At 46.9% G+C, this 27,470-nt stretch overlaps 1 protein-coding gene across 3 annotated transcripts in view; it reads left to right on the forward strand.

Annotated features, from left to right (window-relative positions):
• The window catches only part of RTL9 (retrotransposon Gag like 9), a 41,483-nt gene that overhangs the window by 1,456 nt on the left and 12,557 nt on the right, over nucleotides 1–27,470 (forward strand). For 2 of the 3 annotated variants that reach the window (XR_008707967.1, XM_055563276.1), the window contains exon 1: nucleotides 2,441–2,610. The exons of the other annotated variant lie outside the window; for it this stretch is intronic. The gene's annotated coding sequence lies outside the window, so the exon portion shown is untranslated. Of the gene's footprint in view, nucleotides 1–2,440; nucleotides 2,611–27,470 lie in introns of those variants that run through there. 3 annotated transcript variants of the gene reach the window in all.

Consider the following 27,470-nt stretch of genomic DNA (forward strand, 5'->3'; position numbering starts at 1 on the left):
ATGCTATTCCCTGGGCCCTGTCTACAAAGCTCTGGCTCAGAAACACTGAAGACATGGGCCTCTTGTAGTTTGAAAGAAGATTTGTATTTATTCATTTTTTTGCAGTATTTTTCCTCAGTAAAGCTGTGTTTTCTTCCCAGGGATCTTGAGGTGGGAGGGATAAATACATACCTCTGTCCTTTTGGAGCAAGACTCACCTAGCCGCTAGGTTGCGAAATGGTTAGAGTTTTTCTGTGACACCAGTTAAACTCTGCTTTGAAGCCCACTCTTGTGATTTCAGAAGCTAACCTCTTTGAACCTCCGTTTCACCATCTCTGCGAAAGGGGAAGGAAACTTTTTCCTGACACCTTCACTTCTGTCAATTTTTCAGTGTCTCAGGGGAAGAAGGGGGTTTCCTCAACCGTTAGACCCTGGATGGGTGAGGGACTTTTGAGGTATCCCCTCAGGAGTCCAAGCCATCTCTTCTCATTCAGCAGAGACTTCAGGAGAGCATCTTTCCAAGGCAGTTTGCTCAGAGAGCAGACAGCGGGCTCTTCCCTACCTGACTTGTTCTGCCAGGCTCGTCCCACTTCCCAACCAGCCACCCTGATTCAGTCCCCAGAGCCCTTCGAGACAATGGCGGCAGCTCGGCTTGAAGGGAGAGGGAGTCGAAGAGGCAGCAAGCCCAACCCACCAGCTTGAAAGCTTCATTTGACAGGGGAGGAGGCACATCTGGTTTGGGTTTTCAATTCAATTCAACAATGATTTATTGTGGGCCTGCCAGCTGCAGAGGTTCTGGGCTAGGCTAGGCAGGGAGAGATGCAAAGATAAGTCAAATATTATCTGTGCCCTTAAAGGAGTTTTCTAGGTTGTAGCAGAGCACAGACCTGAATGAGCCATGTTTATGTGATGGGTCCTGTACTGAGGGGTTTACCTGCATACAGCACATCTTTGAACCTCCCCAACAGGTTCTGTGATGGGCAGAGAAACTGTGCTTACTTTGTTGCACACATAAGGAAACTGGGCCTCAGAAAGGAAGTGACTGGCCAAAGGTCACACAGTTAGAAAGTGATGGAACCGGGCCTGGAACTTAGGTGAATCTGGTTCCGAAGCTCACACACTTTTAACCATGATTTCACCCTGTTTCCCAGAGATGATGAAGATGATGACGAGTAGCTCTCACTGAGCTCCCTTGACCAAATCTTGTATTGACTGGGCTGCAGATATTATTATTTTATTGGCACCTTCCAATATCCCATTGAGATGGGTTGTTAACCCCTTTTCCGTAAGAGAAAACAGGTTCTTAAGGAAGTGATGGAGTTGGGCTTTGAACCTAGGTTATTCCAGTCTGCCAACCTATAGCCTGAAAGAGGTAGACACGGGCTGTCATGGGGGCTCGGGGACGAGGCAGGGATGGCATTTAGATTTGACCTTGAAGGGTGAGTTGGGGTTTTGAAAGGTAGGATTGGGAGAGAGCGCCTCATGGTCAGAGGGATATTACGAACAAAGAGATGAACTGTGGGGCATTTTGATCATGAAGGCTGCAGGTTCATCCAGTTCGTGGGCAGCGTACCCTGGGTATAGGGGAGCAGTGGGAAGGAAACTGAATACCCTTGAGGGTGTTCAAATTTTGTCAAGTTGAAGTTCTTGTTTTTCAATTAAGAGCAGCTCCTCTACCCAAAAGGCTTTTCAAATGATACTATCATGTAACCAATGAGCAAAAGCATAGGAGACTCTCACTGTGTATATACTCCTGGGCTGAGAGCGGGGAAGAAGACTGAAGAAAGCAACGTGGTTCCTACAATGTGTGCCAAGGGACCCTGTATGGTTGGAGAGTCAAGATATGCACACCAGAAAAAGCAGCAGCCAGCCCAGGCAATTTGTGATCAGGGCCAAATGAGTCTTCCCAACTGTCAAATTTCAAATAACATGAAGGTTGGGGGGAGTTGAGGATGGGGGTGGTGCTGGGGGGCCGCAAAGGGAGGCTTCATGAGGAAAGTGAGTTTGGGCTTTGAGAGGTATCTTAATAGGCTGGATGGAGAGGAAGGCTGGCAAACTTAAGACCAGGTAGAGCTACTAGAGTTGCTGGCATGGAGGGCTCTGTGTAGGCCTTCCTTCCTCAAACCACGGCTGCCCCCATCTCTGTCTTGACCTCCAGGAGTTTATTAGGGAAGATGGGACTGTACTGGGTTAGAGACAACCCGTGGGGGCTGGGAAACAAGGCCAGGCACCCGATATTTCTGATCCTCCAATTTTCTACACTTAGCCTCAATTCCTGGCAGCTCCCCCAGCTGCTGAATTGTGTGTGTATGTGTGAGCGGTATTTTAAATTAAGCAGTGAGTGCTTTCAGCTCATCATAAACATGCTAAAAAGCTTCAGCCACGGCCTGAGCCCACCCCCGCCCCTTACACTCAGGCGGCAGCTGGGGCCACTCGACCCTACACTCTAATGCGTGTTGCCTATGACTCACCAACGAAAAAGACTATATGTTTCAGTCTTGCTGGGTAGCTGATTCCTAGTTGTGGTGGGAAATCTCAGTCCGATTTTGGAAGGCAGTGGGCCTCAGCCCCGCCCTGCAGACTGACAATTCTACAACATATGGAGCGCCTACTGTGTGCAAGGCATTGTGGGTAAGTCTGTTAATCTCTCTGGGCTTTCCATGCCCTCATTCAGAATGCATTGACTAATTCTGTCTGCTTTACCTCCCTACTGGGGCTGCATGTCTCAGCCATGCTGTTCTTTTGATTTCTGGAACATTCCCAAGGTCTTTTGCGGCCCCAGGGCCTTTGTGCATGCTATTCCTTCTGCCTGGACTGCCTTGCTCTTGCTTTTGACATGGAAGGCTTCATCTTAACCTTTCGGTCTCGGCTCAAGTGTCACCTCCTGAGATGTGCCTTCTCCAACCACCTCCAGTTAATTCCCTCCTAATATTCCTCTTATTGGCTATAGCTCCTTAATCCCACTTACCTCTCTGTGTAATTCTGTATATCTATTTAGAGTCTGTCTTTCCTGTTGGAATGTAAACTCCAGGAGGACAGGGACCTTGTCTTTATCACTTGGTAATGTATGCTTCTCATCTAGATGGGTGCTTGGCACATAGTAGGCTGACATAAACAAAACCATCTGGGAAATATTTTCTCCCTGAGGTTTTTGCCAGACATATGGTTGCTGAGGAAAAAAATCATGACAGAACTGTGTCATTCCAAATGAAAAAAAAATCAGGCTAAAGGGAGGAGTTTGTTGAAAGCAGTTTTGTTTTAGAAACTGGTCCTTGGAGTCTCATCACCAGACACAGTCTTACGAAAGTTAAACAAAAGGATCAGAAAGCACAGGAAGCTAACTTTTTACTGGGGGCTTACTGTGCGTCAGGAGCTGTTCTAAGTATTCTAGGGAGATTATCTCATTCAATCCTCATAATAACCCAATGATGTCAATTCTATTATTAGCCACCCCATTTTACGGATGAGGGAGTTGAGGCCCTGAGATGTTAAGCAAAGTGCCCAAGGTCATGTATCTAGCGAGAGACAGAACCAAAAGTTGAACCCAAGGCCATCTGAGGCTGGGAACTGAATTATGCATGCCCCAGTGCAGCCCCCAAGCTACCCGGCCACAGCTCTGATCAACTATCATTCCCACTAGACTGGGAGCTTCTCAAGTTCAAGGACTCTGTCTTCTTCATTTTTTCTTCCCCTGTGTCTAGAATAGAGCCTGTTCCAAAACAGGTACCGGTCAATATTTGTTGAGTAAATGAATAAGGGAGGTAGTGAATCCCTGTTCTTTTATTTTCTCAGGCGCAGGCTTATGGGCTCATGTTTATTTCCCTGGCTTGCATTAAAATGTAGCACTGGTGACAAGGTGTGTTCTGATGCGAGAGGTCCCTCTCCCCGTGGGATACAGGGGGGACTGGCGCTGACTGAGCAACCTCGACAGCGTTTCTAGAGCAAGGCGCTTGATTGTAAGAGTTTCATTTTGTCGTCCATCTGAAAAGTAGCTGGACCTGTTTAGGACTTAAACAAACTTTCAGTTTTCCAATCCGATTTCAAATCCTTTGCAGAAGGAGGCAGAGTGAGGGGGAGGAGCAGGGGAGAGTTATAAATAAACAAATACCCACAAAACGGCTGGTTTTTTAAACAGAATTTGCTTCAATCAGTGCTGCGCCACATTTTCCCAACTGGCCTCCATTATGAGAACAAGTGGGAACTTTCATACTGAATGGCTTTTTTTTTTTTTTTCTGACCAGATGAATGGTAGAAGTTTTGGCTTGGGAGGCAAATTTCAAACCCTCGGCACACAGTTTGCTGCCCTACTGTGCCCTGTCCATCACACACAGTGCCCTTCACAGCCTACCTAGTCATCACATCTGCTGCTTCAGCCCTGCAAAATAATTGGGTCATTGTTTTATTACACCAGTGAGAGAGCTGCGAGTCTGTTAGGATTATGTCATTGACATTTGCGTGAAAAGGCAATCATGATATGCTGGTCATTTCACACAGCTGGGAATGCAACTCTGTTGCTATTGTGTGAGGTTCTCATCCAACCCCTCTGATTTTGTGTCACAGCCCAACAAGTGTCAATGGATCGTCCTGATGTCTGTCACCTTCCAGGGGTTTTCTCACCCTTCAAAAGACTAAGCAGGATCTAACTCTTTTCAGGCACTTGGACTTTTTGGCTTGTACGCACAGAGGGCTGAAGGTGAGAGATGCCTGCTTTTCCTGCGTGTGGAGGTGTATACTCTAGTGGCGGGATGCTGTAATACAATGTCATTTGTTCACTGACTGCTAATTGGAGCCAAGGACAGTTTTGGCCGGAGAACAAATGATGGCTAACGTTGTCGGTGGGGGAGGACTAGTTAGACAATTTATGACTCGGAGTTTTGTGGTGATTTCTATTGTGTGTTCCTTTCAGTAGGACCCGTGCTTTGCTTGCAGTTGTCAGTGTGCTTAAATGCGGGTCTCTGTGAGTGTCATTCAAGCCTATTTGCACTTATGAACAGGTATTAATGATGGCAGAGCATCTCAGTTGCAAACAAGGAAATGACTAGCACTGATTATAGAAGTATACACAGAGCCCAAATTCATGTGCCAATTCTGCTATTGCAACTCACTGATCTTTTTTCCCCACTAGTGTTCTAGCTGGAGTTTTATGGTGTGTGGCCATTAACGTAGTCTTCAAAGGAATCTGTCATCGATACCTGTCCATCCCTCTTCTGGTCCCTGTCCTTGCCAAGCTGGCCCTTCCCAGCCACCTTGAGGTGTGAGAGGTACAGGCAGCCCGATAAGGTAGTCAGCTGAAGAGATATAGTGGCTTACATGCAAATCTCCTAATCCCCTTTGCCATGACTATAAAGAACTCAGGTTCCTAAATTTTTCTTGGCAGCTGATTCCAAGTGCCTCTGGGAGCTTTGGTATTTGTACTTTTCCTGGTTCCTGCTTTTGATCTTATACTGCAGTTTCCCTTTCTGTAAAATGGGGCTCTTGCTGCGATCAAATGAGAGAAGTTACCCAGAGCTGGCACAGTGCCTGATGGGGAGAGAGTAAGTGCTCAGGCAATAGTCCTTGCCATCTCCTTTTCCCTGTCCTGGCTTCTTCTGGTTCTGTTTGCTGTACCTCTGATATTGGCCCTGGACCATGGCCTGTTCCCTCCCCTGACTGGCAAGCCAGGTCCTCCACTCCTCAGACAATACAAGCCCCCTTTTCTGGCGGCTTTCTGTAGTCCTTAACCTGTCGCCATGTGGCACTCAGTGTAACCATGGGCAGACCTCTGCCAGCTGCTGTCATTAACCTGTTGAATTCTGGCAGGGAAGAATCAGTTTCCAGACAGGAATCTGCACGTTGGGGCCAGATACAAGACCAGGAGGCCAAGTCATATTTACTTGCCTCCCCCGTTTTGAGCCAGTCACCCACATTCTGGTTACAACCAGATATTTCACACCCATGACTGCAATACCACCCAAACGATTGCTAACACAGAGTGGTTTTCACTATCAGAAACGTAACCTGTGTGTCACTTCTCAAATTTCTTAAACCAGCTACCACACCTGGGTACTTTTCCCTTGAAAATGACCACCTTGTTGGGCATCTTGTAGGAATTTTAACTTGGAAGCGCTGAGAGTGCTTATGCTCTTTACAAAGGGGTCCCTGATTACTTTCATTGTCAGGGAGTTAAAATATCGAAGATAATGAGATCTTCCCCAGGCTCACCTGCTTTTTGGAAATGCTCTTCAGTTGCCTTGGCAAACAGCCAATCCAAACACTAAAAAAAAAAAGAGAGAGAGAGAATGCAGGAATCCTGAATGCCATTCTTGGTGCAAGCCCAAACAAGAAGAGGGCAGGGGGTGTGGGCACCACAGAAAGTGGAGAATAGGTAGTTTTTGCATCCTAGGCTGGGAGCTGATCTCTGCCTGTACCCACCTTGTCCCCCCATCATGTCCGGTCTCTCCTGGACTCATAAAGAGGACATGATGTTGACATCATGACAGCAGACTCCCCTGCCAGAGTCAGCCACTCAGCCCAAGAGGTTTTCCAGTCTGGCAGGTCACCTCAGGGCCAAGAGTAAAAGGTCTATCCAGTGAGTTCTCTGCCATGATTGGGTTTCAACTGCTTAGATTTTTTTTCTTTTTCTGCTTTGGCTTCAATGGTTATTGGTGTATGTGCTTCTACGCATTTTGGAGGGGCTGACATGACCAACTATTCTGTGTGTAGGTGTCAAATTTGTACTTTTCAACGTTTTATCACATTCTCAGAGACCCTCTCCATTCCTGCAACTGCAAGATTGTGCTGTGAAACCGGCTTCTTTCTCTGCATTCACTGGGAATGGTTTATTCTGATAACGTTAAATTCCCACTGTTTCCAACATGAGGTATTACATCAGAAGAGACAGGTGGTTAAGTGTTTAACCAGCTTTTACCGGGAACTCTCTCTTCCTCCTTCAGATCTCTTGTAGATGCTAAAAGGTGTCTGGAGTTTCTTTCATGCCATTTTATTGAAAATTCATATTCACTAATTCAAACAGATTTTTTGAGTCATTATGTGTGAGGTACTGTACTATGATATGCTTTATATCCCAAACCTTATTTCCTCCTCACCACAAAGCAGTAAGGGAAGTACTGTCATTATCTTAATTTGACAAACAAAGAGACAGGCTCAGGGAACATAATGCAAGATCACACAATCTATATGTGGGGAGGTGGGATTCAAACCCAGGCTTATCTGATGCAACAGCACTATACTACCTCCACATAGCATATTTCAGGCCTCTCACAGCCCTTGAGAACAAAATGAATCCTTGACAAAAATGCCCTACTCTACATTTCGCTAATCGTTACAATTACTACTGCTATTACTACTGCCACTGCTGCTATGGTTACTGGTGCTATTATCATTTTCCCAGCACAGGCATGTGCTTTATCCCTAGCTGCCAGTTGTAGAGTTCAAGCCTAGGCTCATATGAGCCCAGTACATCCATCCCACTTATTTTTTTTTAAATTTATTTATTTGGCCACATCGGGTCTTAACTGTGGCATACAGGATCTGCATTGCAGTGCTCGGGCTCTCTAGTTGTGGCACATAGGCTCGGTAGTTGCAGCGTGCAGGCTTAGGTGCCCTGCTGCATGTGGGATCTTAGTTACCCAACCTGGGATTGAACCCGCATCCCCTGCATTGGAAGGTGGATTCTTAACCACTGGATCGCCAAGGAAGTCCCCGCCATTCCACCTTTTTGCACTGCTTGGAATAACACCCAGAAGATGGAAGACATACAGTCCTCAGGTAGGTTACTGACTGCTGGCTCAACTACCAGCATTCACCCAATGGTTAGTGAGCATGTCAGATGAATGATATATAGCTCTTGCCCTTGAGTTGCTTGTAAGACCTTCTGGGTAGACACATACGGGAAGCACTCATTTAAATGTATTACATTTAACCTGTGGTGGAAAACAAGCATGATCTGTAATTCGTATGCTAGACTATGTGTAAATGGGAACTGGAAAGGGCTTGAAAGAGACTGGACTAGTTTAATAGTAAGAATAAGGAACAGGAAGACTCCAAAACTAACTAGCTACCTGTGCCCTTAACCTCTCTGGGCTTCTGTTTCCCCAGCCAGGGCCCCAACATAATAGTCATAGCTACCATTTATTAGGTACTTTGCTGTGCACCAGGCCCCCTCCTAAGTGGTCTCCATGTAGTCTTGAAGACCATTATTCTCAAGTTCCCTTCTCTGGAGCTCAGGCTCAGAGACTGTAGGCGATATGTCTTAGGTCACATAGCTCTTTGGTGGCTGATCGTGTCTATCTCTAGAATCATCTCAGGCCACTTACTTGCATCGCCTCCCTTACCTCCTGACTGAACTCCAAGGCAAGTGTGCTCTACTCTGTTGCCTTTAAATGAAAATTAAAATAAAGGAGAGTCTTGTTCAGCCGAGCCAAGAGGATAAACATTCGAAATAGCAATTAGTAGGTAGAAATGTTGCCAGGAAGAGCTACACAAAAGCACAGAAAGACACCCAAGGGAGTTAACAATGTCAGGGGCGTGGCGGCGGTTGCAGGCTGATGTTTAATTGGATCCCTGCCAGCCCTTACCTTCCTCTTTCACCTTCCTGCTCCGTAATTTCTCAGGTTTCTCTAGAGAGCACACCCCACCTAGGGGTAGCCAGAGCCACCACAGGAGGGCACCAGGCCAGGATTGGCAGGCCTAGGGCAGTTGGGCTCTGGGCTGGAAACCATAAATAACAATTTTAATGAAAGGCAGCTTTGGCCAAGAGCCTTGTCATTTCTTAAGAGAGTCTGGGCCTCATCTATGGACCTAGTTACTTGAGAAAGGCCCTGCCATAGTATATATAACAAGGATAATGATATAACAGTTGCCCTTTAGTGAGCATTTACTATGGGCCAGGCCCTTGCTGAACACTTCCAGACACTAACTCATTTAACCCTTAAGTAGCCCTATGAAAACAACTGTTATGGTTTCTCTCATTTTCTATAGGAGGTGTCAGGCTCATAGAGGCTAAGTAACTTGCTCAAGTTCATAGCAAATGGGAGCTAGAATTTGAAGCCTGCAGCATCTGGTTTGGGGGCTAGAGCTCTTAATTCCTGTATTTAATAAATGTCTGCTAAAGGAATAAACAGATGAATGAATGGACAAATGTATTAATTCATTTCACTTTACTTTAACAAACATTTATTGAGTGCTCTGTGTCAGCCCCTAGGCTGGGCATTGAGGATTCTAATGTTAAACATTTAAACACAGGCACACCCACTCCATGGCCCCTGTGCACGAGCTCACAAAAGAGCTCTCTAATATGGCATGATTTCTTCTGGGGAAAAGTAATTCGAGTTTCTTGAACAGCAGTTTTTAATGATGCTATTAAATTTAACCCACAGCAGGGGTTGTACACTGGTTAGCGAAAAGTTTCAAGTGAGAAAGTGTCTTTGATTAATCATCAATTCAGCCAGAGAATGGTTACTATCAGAAATGGAGCTACAACTCTGATCACATTAACTAACTCTTCTTCCATCTATCATGTCTATATGCTGTCGAACCCTCCCACGGTACAAAAATTATCTGTACTCTAATGGACAATTATCCCATCCATCATCTGGTCCTGCTGATTGCTGGCTCTCTACTTGCCCACGGAAGGGAGTTATAAGTAGTCACGACCGATGATGCACTGGAAAATTGCTCATTTTTACACATTTCAAATCCACGAAGAATGAATGTTTTTGCAGGCTGCCCTTTAAGCTACATTTGTCTCCCTGGTTATATAAGAGCAGGTTATGAATTCTTTACCTGTATGTGAAATGTGGCCACTGTGAACATTTCAAAACCCCTCTAGGCAACAACCCTATAAATATTAAAATAACGAATGAATGAAACACACCTGGGGTTATAGCAGAGGTGTACGCCCTGTACCTTGGGCTTGGGCAGCTAGTCAGTCATGTCAGTGTGATCACTGTCTTTCTTTTCTTTTCCGGGCATTTTGAAGAGAATCCCAAGTTGACTGGGGTCGAGGTAATGACTCATGATGCTGAAAGCAGGGGTTAAGTGGACAGTGAGAAATGCCTGTTAAATTCTCTGAAACGATTACTATGAGATTTGAGGATAGAAATGCCCCGCTCCCCAACTGCCCAACCCAAGTCTGGTAATACCTCTAACTTTTGATTGCAGTAACCAACATGCCCAGTGCAATCAGACTCACCAGTTGCCCAAGGCAAAAAGCCTAGAGTTGTTTTTCCTGCATCCTTATTTCTCACCTTTATGTTCAGCCAGTCAATAAGCCCTGCCAAGCTTACTTCCTAAGCGTTCCTCAAATCTGACCCATTTCTCCATTTCTCCTCCCAGTGCTTTAGTTCATGATTTCTTCAGTCTTCTCTTGCCTTGATTCCCTCAGTAGCTTCTTGTTTCCTCACCTCTCATTTTCCCCTTGGCGATGATTCTCCTCAAAGTGGCCTGAGCTATCTTTCCAAGAGGCAGATCAGACCATTTCTCACCCCCTCCTCCATTTAGGTGGTAAAGAATCTGCCTGCAATGTGGGAGACCAGGGTTCAGTCCCTGGGTAGGGAAGATCCTCTGGAGAAGGGAATGGCAACCCACTCCAGTATTCTTGCCTGGAGAATTCCATGGACAGAGGAGCCTGGCAAGGTCCATGGGGTTGCAAAGAGTCAGATATGACTGGGTGACTAACACTTCTTTTCTTTCCTCCACTGAAGTGTAACTCACTTTACAATACCTGAGACCAGAAGCTCTCAAAGTGTGGTCATGGAGCCAGCAGCCACAGCATCTCTGAAAACCTGTTAAAGTAGGTACTTTTTAGAGACCTACTGAATGAGAAACTTGGGGTACACCACCCCCCATTTGGGTCCGGCAAGCCCTCCGGGTGATTCTTATGAGTGCTCAGATTTAGACCTCCCACCCTAAAGCCCTGGTTCACAATTCTGCTTGCACATTAGTATAAACCTGGGGAGCTTTTAAACATTCCAACGCCTCCCCCATGGGCTTATTAAATCTGAGTCCCTGGGAGTGGGAGCTGTTCATCCGTGTTTTTTAAGAGTTCCCCAGGTGATTTCAGTTTGCAGTCAAGGCTGACGACTACTGTTCTTCAGGATGAAGTCCCAACTCTTCTGTCCTGTCTCCCCACGCTCCTTCTATCCTCCTTCTAGAATCATAGGGAATCATTTACACTTCTCTGAGGCCACAGTCTCTTATCTCTGAGCATCTGCACACATCTCCCCCCTTCCCGCCCCTCCCTCTCCCCCATGATGCCTCCTTGTCTACAACACAGAGATCAGAAGACACCTCTACAGAAGAGCCTTCCCTGATCCCCTCTCCCTGTCTGGGTGAGATGCCTCTCCCCTGAACACCCACAGCATCCACATTACAGCACTTTCCCCATCGTCTTGTTATTCTCTGCTTAGTTGTCTGCTTCCTCTAGCAGCCTGAGGACAGGGACTCTCAAGGACAGTGCCTGGCACATAGTAGATGTGGCATGATCTTACACATTCTATGCCCTCTTCCTGGGTTGCTTGCCTGTGCCTTGTCCATGGGGTGAATTCCTATACCACCTTCAACATGCAGCTCAGATATCGCATCTTGGTAGAAATCTCTGAATCCCCTGTCTGGGTTAGGGACTTTTTCTCTGGGTTCCCACAACACTCTCACCTTAATCTGATCCTGGCCCTTAGCACATGGGGTGGTCATGGTCTGTTTACTTATTTGTCTCCTTGCTGGGAGCAGCTTGAGGTCAGGGGTGGGGCCGTGTGCAACCTCAAATCTCAGCCCCTAGAACTGTGCCTAGCACATCTTATGTGCTCAGTAAACATCTGGAGAATGGGTAACTGAGTAATGTGAAGACCTTTCCCTTCTCCATGTCTGCTGTCACTATTCCTGTCTGGACCATGGTTGCTTTATTGCAATAGTGCCCTGACTAATCCTCATCTCTGCTTTCTCCAGTCCATCTGTTACCTGCCTCCCCCCCCCCCACCCAGTTCCCCACGTGGCTTTCACCACATCCCTCTTGGACTCAAACACTTACAGTGATTCCTCATTGTCTGCAGAGCAGATATCAGAGTGGCATTCAAAGTCCTTCCCAACAGTGCCTGTCTTTCCTGCCATACCTCTCCTCATTGCCCTATATATAGGACTGGCTATATCATTTATGGGTGGGGTCTGGGGCAAAATGAAAATGCAGAGTCCCATTGTAAAAAATGTATTCAGATGTTCAAGACAGCAACAGCAGCACATTCAACCAAGCATGGCGGGGGCCCTTGTGAGTGCTAGGTCCTGTGCTTGGGCACAGGCCTGCCCCTGCATATAGCCAGTGTGCTGGCCGGATGAATTCACTGTTCCCTGAACTGCTGTGTGGGCTCATTTTCTCCATGTTGGTCAGGCTGTTCCCATCTCTTCCACTGCTGTCACCACTCCAAAGCTCCTCTTCCCCACAGATCTGCCTCTTCCCTGTCCTTTGGGTACCTCCTACCATTTCAGACCACAGTAGTTTCTACCACACAACCTGAGAGCCATGATTATTTTTCTATATGTAGTCATGTCTCTGTACTGACTTTTAAGCTACTTGAGGGCAGAGATACTCTTGTGTTCATCTTGGCAGTTTCTACAGATCTAACACAGTGCTTTGTACTCATCTCAGTCAGTTGACTGACTCAGGGAAAATATGGCCCAGCTCCAGTAACCAAGTGTGCCAAAAAACATTAGACACTGAGAACCTGACTTGAGTCCCTCGTGATTAGCTGTGTAATATTGAAAGAGTCACTTCCTTCAAAGCCCTAGCTTTGCCCTCTACAAAAGATGATACTTTAATTGTTTTCTGCTAGTATCTTGTCCTCTGCTAATGTTGTCAAAATCCTCTTTTTTTAATGCACCTAAAATTTTTAAAAATACATATTTTATATCACATAATTGCAATATCTGAATCTTGAGGATCTGATTCTGTTTCTGTTTTTTCTGGCTTCATGGTGTGCTTTGTAATTTTGGATTATGAGTTCATGTTCAGCCAGACTCTATTGATGGGAATCCGGAAGCAGATGGAAGGTGTGTTCCTCCAGTAAGAATTTGTGTTTGCTTCTTCCAGGTGCTTCAGGACATTGTTAACCCAGCAATACTTTGAGTGAACTGTTTATTCCCAAACACAAGAGGTGTGCCTTATTTGTCTATATGATCCAAGCTTAGCTTGTAGATGCTCAATGTGGATTTGTTGATTGAATGGATGAATGAATAAGACCTCTATGAGTTTTTTCAGAAGCCCAATAAGAACTATAACCTCTGGTGGTAACAAAGGACAGTAGGTGCATTAGGAAAATAATTACTAACATTTATTGAGTACTTATGTGCCAGGTATCATTCTTAGTGCAGCGTGTGTATTAATTCACTTGATTCTCACTATAACACTGTGAGGTAGGTACTATTGTTGTCTTCATTTTACAGAGGAGGCTCAGACAGGCTGAGTAACTTGGCCAAGGTCACACAGCTAGTGAATGGTGGAACTCAGATATGAACCCAGAGATACATCCCACCCTGAAGATACATTTAACCACCATCTTATATTGAAGGAGAGAGGAATAGTCATGACAGTAGCAGTAAGAGTAGAAAATTTCCATACTGTTGGAGGGAACTCAGGAGTCACCCAGGCCACACCAGGCATGGAGGGAAACATGGCATAATCTTGTATCGTCAGTTAACCCTTGTATGTAGGCTTCCCCACCCCAGCTAGAATAGGAGCAGTTTGAAGGCAGGAACAATGGTTTACAACTCATTGAAATGTTTCAAAGATATTTGCTGAATGAACAAATGAATTTAAAATTCATTTAAGAGTAAACACATGAATCCTTTAAATAAAGTATATCACATGTTACATGTCAGACAAACTGGCGATAAAGATTTCACTTTACTTTAAAATTTGAAAATGCCTAGATGTGACCATAACACAGTCTGGTACAGTCACACCTTACATTTGTCTCAGCGCATGCCACTTAGGACCCTTTGGGAAAGAAGGAAGAAACTTGGATTCTGCCTTCATAGGCCCTGAGGCTGTCAGGAACCAAAGGCCACTGTATTTGTAACCCATCCCTTTGGCTGCTATCCAGATCTAGGAGGGCCTGAAGGAAAGAGGGGCTTTATTTTCTCTTGTCCTTGCCAAGGCTAGGAAAGAATTTGAGTGTGGACTCTCAGTAAACATTCTGGGTCTTCCCTCCAGCACTGGTCTGATGGAATGAAATCCTCAGTCTCTACCAATCTTGGTTCAATATTTACCTGGGGGTTTGCAGTGAGCCTGGGGACAGGGTTCCAGAATGAAGAGGAATGGAGTTGGGGAGTGAGGGGAGGGGTGTGTGTGTGTGTGTGTGTGTGTGTGTATGTACTGTGTGAGGAATGGCAGGCGTGGGGTGGGTGGTACCAGGTTGCAAGGCAATGAGAGTGAGGTCTGGACAGAGAGTGTTGGAGAAGAAATAACTCCTTAGTACATATTGGTTCCCTTCCCAGGACTTCCCCTTGCTGAAACAACCTGCCTGATCCCCATGTCCTCAATCCCTCAGATTGAGGCAGTTAGCCACCCAGGTTCCCAGCTTGACTTTCCTTATGGGTGTGTGCAGAGGGGGTGATGATTAAGAGGGTGAAGAGAGGCTCTGGGAATAGGAGTTTGCCCCATAACTGTGCTGATATATTCATTGCCTCTATCCTGCTGGTGGACACACAGCAAGCCCTTCCCTCTCCTACTCCCTGGACAGACCAGGACTCAGTGCTAGAAAACCCTTGGGGACGTCATTGCCAAAGAATGTAATATGGAGCCCGTTGGATCTGAGGAGCATGAGCAACATTCAGGCAGCTGGCAGGGTCTTGGCTGGAAAGAGATATGGAAGTTAGGAGCATGTAGGTGAGAGTTGAAACTGCCCAAAGGGAGTACATAGAAAGAAAAGCAGAGAAAAGGGCTTGCGGAGGTATTATGGTCTGTGAAGTGGGAACAGGACATGCGAGTCATAGGTTTGAAGAGCCTTCGTGTATTCATCCATCCATCCATTCATTCAACGTTTACTGAGCTTTGTGCCAGATACCAAGTTTGAAGAAGAAGTTGGGGATTCAAGAGGGAGAAGGGTTAAGAGGGGATCCCTGGGTGGATTCAGATGAAGGAGAAGGGAGGGGCAGAGTTGCTGGGTTCTCTCCTGCTAGGAGAGCAGGTCTGTTAACACAAAGCTGCATCTGCCTCCCAGCCTGCTCCCCCACCCCCGCACCTCCTCCTGTCTACTCATCCACACAAGCCTCATGGCGGCTTTCTATTGCCCTGTACCCCTTCCACGTTCTTTCTGGGCACTTAACTGTGGCGCCAGCAGCACCCCTACTGAGAGCTCAGGCAATCCCCAGGGGCGGGTTGGTGGGGGCGGTGCGGGAAGGGATGACAGTTTGGAAAAAAAGAGCCGGATGGAAAAGGAGCTGTCTGTCTGTCTGTAATTAGCTCCAGCTGCTGTTGCGCGGCAGCGCTGGGGGCGTCAGGAGTGTGAATGCATGCGGATGAACCCGCGTGCGTGGCTCCTCATTGCTATCACTATTTTTCACCGTCTTGTGCGCTTGCTTCAGCCTCGCAGCTCTGCAACCTCTCCTGTCCCCGAAGGTCCCAAAGGACAGAGTGTTCCACAGGCAGCACCAGCTTGAATCACTAACGCTGCTAAGCAGAAGGACAACAAATCTAGGCCCCCATATGTCCTGGATACACGAGCCCTTGCTCTCTCCCTCCACCCACGCTTCCTGAATGTTTCCTACTGACTGAAGCCCAGCACTTGAAATTAACAACACCTTAACTTCTGGCAAAGAGCTTTCACAGCTGGCAGGCTGTGTCTCCTCAGACAGCCAGAGGGGCAGCACTTTACAGGTGAGGACCCCGAGACCCAGGCAAGCAGGGAGATTGGCGCAGGGTCACCTGGCCAGTTGGTGGCAGAGCTGTGTCTGGGATGCAGGTGGCCGGTCCCCAGCAGGGCGCTGCCAAGAGGGCTGATACCGGGTGGCACTGGCTTTGCTCTCTGTGCTGCCGAGAATCTGGAAATCACGACTCCAAGACCTGGCTCAGCAACTGATGAAATCTAGGACCTCTGAGGCTGAGTCCAGACTAAGAGCTTATTTAGAGCCTGCCGCGTGCCCACCACTGAGCCAGTGCTTATGGTGGCCTGAAACAGGGGTCCAGCATAGCCCCTGCTCTTAAAGAAATGACAATCTGAATGGAGAGACTGAGCTTAGATACTAAGTCCAAAGGAATCCCAAGGGCTTCCCTCTTTTCTGCTAACCAGTCTGTTACCAGGGACCATAACTCAGAGACCTCTGCATTTACCTCCCTCCTGACCCAGTACTGTGGAGTGATGGGTAGCAAGGGCTAAGGGTGAAGGATAGGGAAGATGGGGGAAGAAAGGAAAAACTAGGGTTCCTTCTAGGTGTCAGGCAGTGTGCCTGATACATGTTATAAATATGTCATCTAAATGACATCTATATCTTTATACATAAACACATGCATACCTAACCTGACTCTCATCCAAATAAAGAGTTTAAGACAGTGTCTGGTAGGTATTAATAGAAAGCACCAAGAGGATGCTAACTATTCTTCCTTCATATCATCACCATCTTCTTTATCATTATCTACATTATCTCAGTTAATCCTTCTAACTCTAGGAGGTAGCAACCTTTCTTTTCATGATGGACCTAAAAATAGGGAAGCCAAGAGTTTATTGTATTCAACCCTGGGGGGCGGGTACTGAGAATGCAAATGAGAACCCAATACCTTTGTATTGGTAGCCTTTGGGGACCTCTCCATCTCGCAGGACTAATGGGGCGCACATAAATACTCATGGTCCAGCTGTGCTGTGGTCGAAGGGAGCAGCATCACCCGGGCACTGATGGTAAGTGATCTGGTATCCAGAAGTTAGGTGGGCTTTTCAGATGAAGGACATTTGAGCTGAATTTTGAGGGATGGAGGGTTTGGCCAGGAGGAGCAGTGGAGGGAGGGGAAGGACATTTGGGCAGAGGGAGCAGTATTTGCATGAAAGAGCCTGTTCCAGAGGGCGGGAGGATGGTTGGGGTGGCGTGGGGGGGGTGGTGGGGGTGGTTGGGGTTGGGGTGGTGTGCGATTGGCAGCAGCACAGGGGGCAGAAAGGTGGCTGGGAGCAGCTTATACTAGGCTTCGTTGGCCAGGCTGAGTTTTGCACCTTGTTCTGTGAGCAAAGGGGCTCAAAGTGGGTTAGACCGATTGGGAAGCCATCTCAAGGCATGAAGTGGCGGGAGCTCTGGCTCAGGAGTGTGCAGTGGGAGCAGGAAACCATTCCAGGGACATGTCACAGAAACCACAGGGCTAATGTTGTGGAGTATTAAGGAGAGAGAAAAGGTGACAATGACCCTGAGCTTCCAGCTCGGGCCCCTGGTGTTGCTGTTTACAGAGACAGGGTTGGCAGGGGCATGAGTGGGGACAGGCGACAAGTTCCGTGGGACTTGTAGGGTGTGGGTTGCCAGTGGGACTTAGTGGACACATCCAGCAGGAAGTGGGGTGAGAGCTGAGGGCTGAGAACCCACCAGGGTCTAAGTGGCATTAGCTGACCCTGTGGGACTGGATGGAGTATCTCTTGTCCCGTTTACTCCTACAGGACAAGGGCTGGGGACAGAGCCAGGGGAGCCCCAGCATGAAAGGGGTGTGATGGCGGGGACACTGGCCCAGGGTGAGAAGACACAGCCCCTTCCAGAAACCCCATCCCTTCTCCTCAAGACCAGTGTCCCTTTTCCATGGCTATGCTCCCACCAGTGAAGGGACGTGCTCTGTGTGCAGAACTCATGTCACACGGGGGTGAGCCATGGAAAGGACAATCACTTCAGCTTTTGGGTTCTTTGGTGGGGTGTGTCTTCTGATGAAATCCAATAAATGAACCACCAGGGATTTGGGACAGAAAGGACAAGTACAAGGGCTACATGATGACAGCTGGAGCATTCAGTGCAAACAACCGAGTATTCAGTGCTGCGGAACTGGAAGCACATTCACGAGGGCATTTCTAAAGATCTACTCTGTGCAAACTACCATGGGTCTCCTAGGAGCCCTAAAGCTTCAATTAGACCTAGTGGGTCCCCTAACCAAATCCCATAATACCATACATCTAAAGCCCCAAGTTAGTCATGAAAGTTTCAGTTACACTCTGAATGTAAGAGACCCCAAACTGCCATCTTGACAGATATTTGATTTATTGTTAAATTCCTGGGACCGTATCAGTAGTGGTTCTGAACACTTTACTCACATGAACTCACTTATTCCTCATGAATATTATAGACCCTGTTTGTGTGTGTGTGTGTGTGTGTTAGTAGCTCAGTCGTGTCTGACTCTTTGTGACCCCATGAACTGTAGCCCACCAGCCTCTTCTGTCCATGGAATTCTCCAGGCAGGAATGGGGTGCCATTTCCTCCAGAGGATCTTCCCAAGCTAGGGATCAAACCCACATCTCTTGCATTGCAGGTGGATTCTTTACCGTCTGAACCACCAGGGAAGTATATATACATATACTATATATACATATATAAGTATACGTATATAAGTATATATATAATAGTAACAATATATATATAATATTAATAGTAACAATCATAGCATATCATGTTTCCTGAGAACTTAATGTAGGCCCAGCATGGTTCTAAACACATTAGACGAAATAATTCCTAATTCCACATGCACAACACTGTGAGGGGGGTGTTATTACTATCTCCATTTTACAGGTAAAGAAACAAATCACAGAAAGATTAAGTAGCTCAAGGTCATACAGCTTATAGGAGGCCTGGGTTGTGAGTCTAAGTCTACCAGTGTGGCTTCAGCATGCTATTAACCACCCAGGCCTTCTGTGTGCAGTTGCTTCAGTTGTGTCCAACTCTTTGCGACCCCATGGACTGTAGCCCGCCAGGCTCCTCTGTCCATGGGATTCTCCAGGCAAGAATACTGGAGTGGGTTTTCATGCCCTCCTCCAGGGGATCTTCCCCACCCAGGGATCGAACCTGCATCTCCTGCATTGCAGGCAGATTCTGTACCACCTGGGAAACACCAGGCCTTCTAGAGCCTCTAGTAGCTCAGAACACCTCTAGATAAGAGTTCTCTGTCCATTTAGCACTTCAGATTGGTAGCATCAATGATTTTGATCTGCAGTTCAGATATTTAAAACTGCTCCGGGTCTTTGTGAAAAAAAAAAAAAAAACAAAACAAAAAAACAAAAAAACAAAAAAAAAAAACAAAAACAAAACCTAGGAGCTGCTGCCTGAATGAGAAGTCAGGATTCAGAAGACATTTACACATGCTTTCCTGGGTAAGAGAGTCAGGATGGAGGCTGGGGCTGGTTATAGGAATCAGAGTCCAGCGATCTTCCTCCCCATCCCCTGCCCTCATTCCACAAGATGGAGCACCACATTTCTTAAGGTGTGGCTCAAGGAACGCTTTTTAAACATGCAGATTCCAGGGATGAACCCCAAGCCCAGACACTCTGTATCTCTATGGAGATTATAGCTGGAATATGCATTTGAGCCAACTCCTGGACTGAAGTAGTTCCACAACTGGTCTCACTTAAGTCTCTGAGACGATGAAAGCCTGTCTGCTAATTCTACAGGTACCCAAAGTGTGGCTAGGGGGGCTTCCTCCGCAGCCCCTTTGCCAAGCAGAATCAGGGAGGGCTTGAATGCAGAGAGCACGCTGAGGGCATGCCTGCACAGAAAGCAGAGCTCTTTTTTGCCACCACACCCCTTGAAAGAGAGTGACTCCTCAGGAGTGGGCGGGGAGGGGGAAGAGAGGAAGTGAAGGAAATCCTCTTGAAGCTGAAGCACCCTGGCGCCCAGACAAGGGGATGTCCTGAAGGGTGAGGGAGGATGGGAGACAGGGTGTCGGGGGTGTGCGCTGGTGGGTCAGCAGCCAGAGGATCAGAGAGCCACAGTGGGAGTGGCCATGCTAGGTATTGATGTTGCAGTTGCAGTCAGCTTTACAGGAACCAGAGATTCGAAATTTTAGGTGGGACTCCTTTCTTTTTGTTGAGTGCTTGGGGTGGCTCGGAAACCTGTGTTCGATCCCTGAGTCAGCAACATCCCCTGGAGAAGGGAATGGCAACCCACTCCAGTATTCTTGCCTGGAGAATCCCCATAGACCGAAGAGCCTGGTGGGCTGCAGTCCATGGGGTTGCTAAGAGTTGGACATGACTGAGCCTCTGTACTCTCTAGGGAGCTTCACCCTTCTGGACCCCACCCTCTCAGAAATAACTCCATTTCATCACTAGGAAAGGAGTAGCAAAGCTCAGTCTGTGGTTGAGGAAAGCCAAGAAAATGATTGCATGGATCCCTAATGCTGAATCTGTCTAGTTAGCTAGCTGGGGGATGGGGTGGATATAAAATCAGTGAGAGGAAAGGCTTGGAAATGCTCTCATCTGGTGGGACTGGGAAGCAAAGGAGGAAGAGAGCTACTTTAAGGAAATGGTAACCCTGATGGTGGTAGATCTGCCCTGGACAGGACTTCCTGCTGCTGTAACCCATTCTCAGATGATGGTTCATACAGCAGAGAGCTGGAAATCTTAATCGTGGCTGATTTTTGTGAAATATTTATTTTGTACCTGGCACTATGCTGGGCCTTACATGCATAACCTCATTTCACGACACTCTTTGATAGATCCTACTAATATTGTGCCCATTTTACAGATGAGGCTGAGAGAGGTTATATGACTTGCCCAAGGCCATGCAGCTAGGGAGTGGCAAAGCCAGGATTTCAGCCCAGGTAGTCTTACTCCCAAACTCTGTTTATTAGGCCCTAGGAAGGGTGTAGGGATATGGGGATGCCTTCCCCTGGGCCTGTGGTTCTGCTTGGGCAACCTCTCTTTGCATCTGATAGCTTCTGGTGAACAAGGTGAGTGACTGTATCTATCATCAATTCCCTTGGGTATGAGTTCCCAATCCAAGGAACAGGTGGGGCAGAGGCTCCAAGGCTAAGTCCCTATGCGATCCGCTCCTTTGATCCACCCTCTTGGGCTGGAGAAATGCCGGGGCTGAGGGGTCCCAGAGTATTTGATCTGTTTGATTCTTTGTACCAAGGCCTCTTCACATTTTTGAGAGTCCCTAGTTCAGTGGCTCAGGCAACTGAGCCCGGGGATGCCTGTGCAGGGAACCCTTCTATCTCCTATCCCACTGTAGCAGATGAGCTCCTTCCTCTTCCCTGTCCCCAGATTCATTAAATGCATCTTTGTCCTGTTACCCAAATTCTGAGTCTCACCTTAGTAAGTTGTCTTGTACTTGACTTTCACGAGAACGAGAACTTTCCCTTTTTGCCAATGGACTCTCTTGGTCCTTTTGGCCTTGACCTAGGTCCTGCTTCCAGCTCCTGCTCTGAGGTTTATCTCTGTACCTACAGTAATCTCATGTTCCTGCACTCTCTTCTCTCTGCTACCAGAGTTGCCGTCAGGATGGGATACATCCAGGTGAGTCTTAACAGATTGACCCTCCCAAGAAGTTGGCATTTTAACTGGTGTCAAAGCCCCATGTCAAAGGAATTATGAACTTAAGAATTTTCAAGCCCTTGGGTGGGGATAGGGAGAGATTTGGAAGGGCAAGGGAATGTTCTTAATACTCCTGGAATACCATGAAGTAGACATCTAATTCAGGCTACCACCAGGCCAGAAGTTGGCTTATTTTTTTTAGAATCCATCACATCGAATGAACTCCCTCCTCTCACTCACCACTCAAGGTTTTGACTAAAAAGTCTTCCAGATGATGAACTTCTATGATGCAAGCATCATTTTCTCAGAGCTCTGTTGGAAGGACTGCTAAGCTCCATGAATTACCAAAGACCACACAAACAGTAGTAGTCAAAGTAAAGCCACATTCCTCCCGAGACTAGTTTCTTTCTATAACCTGAGAACGAATCCAATCTCCACCCTAGACAGGGTGATTTTCCTCTTTTCATTTCTCTGGCACTGATATGAGCCCTCTTCTCCTCTAATCTTCCTCAGACTCTTAGCAGAATACAAATGAGAAGCTGCTGATTTTGCCAGGCTGAGAAATTGAAAGTAGCCAGTTTTGCTTTTTCTCTGCCAAAGACAGTGTTCCTTCTGTGCTGCTATATACGGAAAGAAGGGCAAGACCTTCTGACCGTGTTATGTTCTTATTCATGACCCATCAAGTCATTATGAAAGCCTAGAGGGACACTGTTTTTAGTATGGATCCTGGTAAGTTTATCCAGATAATTTCCTATCAAAGGCATCCCTCACACTCGCCTCCAAACATGTCCTGTCCCCTAAGAATGATTTGGTGTTGGGGCAGGTAACAGGGGTGGAATCTGTCATCTAGGACTCTTTTGAGCCCTTGTTTGAGCTGCTTCAGGGACTGACAAACTGGCCAGAGACTATGTCCAGTGTCTCAGGAAAGCAGTAAATAAAAGCTCCTCCTTTCCTGGGGAGCCCATGTCTATTTTGGCCTCTCTTTCCATCAAACTGGGAAGATGTTGAAAAGGGCCATCTCGCTGCAGAGCAGGGAGCTTGCAGTGTGGTGGCTGCGTTTCTAATTGGGCTGACTATCAGCCCAAGCCCCACTGCCCTTTTCAACACAGAGGAGTTGCTAAATTCTATTTCAACTGTCCTGCTTACATCTTGCCCCGTTTCAGCAATTTGCTTTGTAAAAGATGGAGAAGCCAGCAGTGACTGTACCCACAACAGTAGCTGAGGTCACATTTAAGAAATTCAAATGCTCAGGGCGCGCTTCTCCCATTAAGTCCAACTCGAGCCATTGGATGTGCACAGCACTGCTCAACAGAAGACCCCCGAAGGCTGTGTGGCATTTCTAGTATGCTGGGGGTTTGGGAAAGAACGAAAAGGCATTTTCATTTTCCGAACTCAGAAGCACTTCCGGGGGTGGGGGAGGGTGTCAGGAATTCTTTCAAAGTCATGGGCCTGCCCACACCTGACTGATGACCTTCCCTAGGCCCTTCCCTCCCCGCCCCAAATAAAAGACAGTATGAGTAACAACGAGCCCCGGTACTTACAGGTGCAGAGGATTTTCGGACAGAAAAATGGAGAAGGCAGGTTCCTGAATGCCTGCTGAGTCAGTTGCATCAGCTTAGGAAGTGATGATTGTAAAAATAAGATGTTTGGAAAGTCTTGTCGCCCTCTCCTCTTGTTTTTTTCAGTCCATATCCAAACTCAGACAACCCCCTCTACCTCCCCAGGACATCTGTCTTTCCTGGCTGCCTGGCGCCTCCATGCCCCTTCTCGTGAGGATGCTGGCAGCCACACTGCCTCTTGGAGCCTGTGGCCCAGCAAGGTAGTCAGGCTCCTGGGATTAGGCTGGCAAGAATGACTGTCCTCCAAACGATCAGCCCAGAGAAAGAGAGAGCGCAAGCAAACCCGAAAACAGGTCCAGGATGGAGAGCTCCTAGTGCTGAACGTGTTTCTGGCGTATTCCGAAAGTGGCATCCACAGCAGAGAAAGTGTCCCAAAATAGCTCAGGCTGCCAATGCCTCGCTGAAACCTGAGAAAGAATTGCTGAATTCAAAGATCTGGGTCGCTGTGGGTGTGTGATCAAAGTGCGGATTTGTTGGTAGGAGGAACTCGAGCCATGAGCTTAGGAGAGACGTGAGGTCACCTGGGGCATGGCCTGCCTTCTCTCTTCCAACTTGGTTAAGTGGCTGGTGGTGTCAGAAAGCTCCCCTGTGCAGAGTTGGGGGCTGGCAGGAGTTCCTGGGGATGCTGTTCTCATTCCCAGGTCTCTGATGCACTGACAGTATGAAATAGCAGTGCTCTATTTTCTGCATTTCCAACATGGGAACTGATACTGTGCAAAGGTTTCTTTAAGATGCTGCTCCATAACTGATGAAATTCCCCTTCCAGTAGATTTTTCATTTCTTTTGACCTTTGGCAAAATAAATGTCAGCGCCTAAAAAATCAACAGAGAAGGGCAAACAGTAGGGTCTCTGTGATTTTCTTGGGATTTGAGAAATCTCTCCTCCCTGGCTTCTGACTGGATGGTGTTTATACAATGCTGCCTATGGTACTGGGAAGGCTGAGGTCCACTCAGTCACATGGTCTCATTTTGTTATTTGCAAGATCTTGGGTCATTCTCCTTTAATCAGGTGTGTTGAAATTTTAGGATTGTCTGCAGAGAGTGTGGGTCAGTATGTGAAAAGTATAGCACACATCTCCCTTGGATCAGCCTTGGGGTTTAAGAAGAAAAAAGCAGAGCATTTGGTTTCTGGCTCTAGATCTGCCTGTCTTTTGCTGAGTGATCTGGGACAAGTCACTTCTCTTCGCTGGATCTCAGGGTAAAATGAAGACAGTAATCCCCATTCTAATCCTAATCCAATGGTGTCTGACTCTGCAACTCTCTGGACTGTAGCTCACCAGGCTCCTCTGTTGGTGGAATTTTCCAGGCAAGAATACTGGAGTGGGTTGCCATGACCTCATCCATGGGATCTTCCCGACCCAGGGATCAAATCCATGTCTCTTGTGTCTCCTGCAATGGCAGGTGGGTGCTTTACCACTAGCACCACTGGGGAAGCCCCAGTGGTATCAATAGTGAAGATCAACGCCAAGGGTCACAAGAGTGCTACTACGGGGAGGGTTTGTCTCTCTCAGTATTTGACGGCAGGCTTCAGTTCCTTAGGGGACCCTGACTGGTAGCCTGTATCAACACGCCTACAGTGAGCCCAGTGCATACCGCAGCACTAGGCACTAGGGGCTTCATGCATAGGGGTCGTTATGTCCAGTTCCAAGCTGTAGGACTGTCGATCAGTTACTTAGTGCCCAGGAGTTCAGTTTTCCCATCTATCAAGTGGGTATACAAATTAATAATAATACAGGTCTACAATCCTTTATCTGAAACCATTGAGACTACATATGTTCTGGATTTCACAAGTTTTTTTTTTTTTTTATATATTTTAGTAAAGCAATATGGTACATACAACATATATAATACCCCTTGTGGAATCTGGGGCAAGTATTCTGTCATCAATCACACTAATATTTCTCAATGGGATAAATGAATAGCCTGGGCTTCCCTGGTGGCTCAGACAGTAAAAAATCTGCCTGCAATGCAGGAGACCCAGGTTCAATACCTGGGTTGGGAAGATCCCCTGGAGAAGGGAATGGCAACCCACTCCAGGATTCTTGCCTGGAGAACTCCATGGACAGAGGAGCCTGGTGGACTACAGTCTATGGGGTTGCAAAAATTAGGACATGATTGACTGAGTGAATAACACACAGAACAATTCAGGCCCAGTTTGGCTACCATATGAGCTTGCCACAAAATTTCAGTTTTCAGAATCCTTTGGATGTCAAAAAGCCAGGTAAGAAATTGTGGACAATGAAAGAAGCTAATGTTTCTTTGGGCTTCCCTGGTGGCTCAGCAGTAACTAATCCACCTGTCAGTGCAGGAGACCTGGCTTCAATCCCTGGCTCAGGAACATCTCCTTGAGAAGGAAATGGCAACCGACTCCAGTGTTCTTGCCTGGGAAATCCCATGGACAGAGGAGCCTGGCAGGCTACAGTCCATGGGGTTACAAAGAGTTGGCATGACTTAGCTACTAAACAACGTTTCTTTAGTGTGTGCCATGTGCGAGGTATGGTTCTAAGCAGTTTGTACACATTGACTGATTTAGTTGGGCCAATAACCCTATGAGGTAGGCATTATTATTATCACCATCATGCCCATTTTACAGATGAAGAAACTGAGGCTCAGAGAGGTTAAATCACCTGAGCAGAGTCCCAAAGCCAGTGAGGGGCAAAACTGGGATTCTAACCCAGACAGTTCAGCCTAAGAATCTGTGCTCTTAACCATCTTCTGTACAAGCTCAATGGGGTTAAAATGAGGCTTCAAAGGCCCACAGGGGCCAAGCAAGTCACTGTGAAAAAGTCAGTGGCTGGTGGGTACTGAGGCAAAATGGTGAGCCAGTGGTCCATCTACAAGGAGCAGCTTACCCAGCTCCACCTGACTGTTCCCATCTCAGAACCAGGATCTGAGTTTTCTGTTTTTCCCGCATTATGTAGGTGAAATCTCCTGACTTTCAAATGTTAGCAATACTTTAAAAAATGGCAAAAACATTGTAGGGGTCAAATAAAATCCTTCTACAGTCTGAATCCAGCCTGTGGCTGCTAGTTTACAGACTCTGTGATGAGGAAATAGATGTGAAAGAGCTTTGAAAACTGAAGAACGTGTTCTAGACACAGACAGTCTCATTCTTAGGGTTAAGGTATTCTTTTTTTTTCCTTCACCGTGTCTAGTTTTTTGAAAACTGGTATTCCTGGCCTGATGGAGATGAAAAGTAGGAATTAAATAGAGACTTCAGTGAACTTGAATGCTTCATTCCTTTGGCAGGCTGGATAAATGAGAAGCCTAGGTGTACTGGATGGGCTAAGCCTCAGAATTCCTGCCACACCCACAGGCCCCTTCTAAAGAGTTTCCATCCGCAGACCCTAGCCGAGGGAAGGAGCAGTTTCTTATGAATAGGTGGCTATGTTTGGTACCCACGTGACCCTGCTTCTCCCTGCCAATAGCCGACTGAGCCAGGAGAGGGCATCTGATCCAAGAGCAGTCACTCTATAGGCTGGCAAGTTGCCTAGGAGGGAACGTGGGATGAGAACTTTGCCCAACAAGCACAGTGGTGACTAAATTTGGACCAATGAGAGTCTCTCGCTTGGGGAGCTTGAATACCAGACCTAGAAAGAGTGAGCAGTTGGCAACAGGGGCAGAATACAGGCAGCAGGGCTCACAAATAAGCAGGCCCAGGAGAGATGACTGAGCTTCAACTAGGTGCCAGACACTTGACACATGTTTTGTGTTTAAAACATTCAAAGATCCTGTGAGGTAGGTACCGTTATTATCCCTGTTTTACAGAAAAGATAACAGGCCAGTGCTGGGAGTTGGAATCCTGGTTTATTTGATATTAAATTCAGGATGTATACCTGTGGCTGATTCATATTGATGTATGGCAGAAACCATCACAATATTGTGAAGCAATTATCCTCCAATTAAAATAAATTAGTTAATTAAAAATAATATCCAGGGTGTCCAGACCCCTAAGCCAGCTGTTCTTAAACTCTAGAGGGTTTCAGAATCACTTGGGTCAAAATGCAGATTCCTCGGCCTCACTCCGGACCTACTGAGTCTGACTCTCTGAATGTGGAGCCCCACCTCCCAACTCTGCATCTGCATTTTAACAGTCCTCGCAGAAGAATGACTAATGCAAAGGGCTTCCCAACCACACTTAGAGAAATGCAGTTTGAGGGAGTATGGCAGGTACTGTAAACTGCTCTGCCTTCACCTTCAGAAATAAGGTCAAGGTCAATAGATGAGGTCAAAGTCCAATTGACGCTCTTTGGGAAATGGGGCCGATTCTACAAATATGAGGACATTAGTCTGTCCTCTTTTCTAATTCCAGAAGTATCCACTGACACCAGTTACCTGAGGAAAGATGGCAGGCCTGAGATGAAGGCTCAGCACTTTGTAGAGGAAAACCTACCTGTTCTTCAACA

The sequence above is a fragment of the Bubalus kerabau genome, chromosome X (assembly GCF_029407905.1).
Source record: "Bubalus kerabau isolate K-KA32 ecotype Philippines breed swamp buffalo chromosome X, PCC_UOA_SB_1v2, whole genome shotgun sequence".
NCBI classification, from domain to species: domain Eukaryota; kingdom Metazoa; phylum Chordata; class Mammalia; order Artiodactyla; family Bovidae; genus Bubalus; species Bubalus kerabau.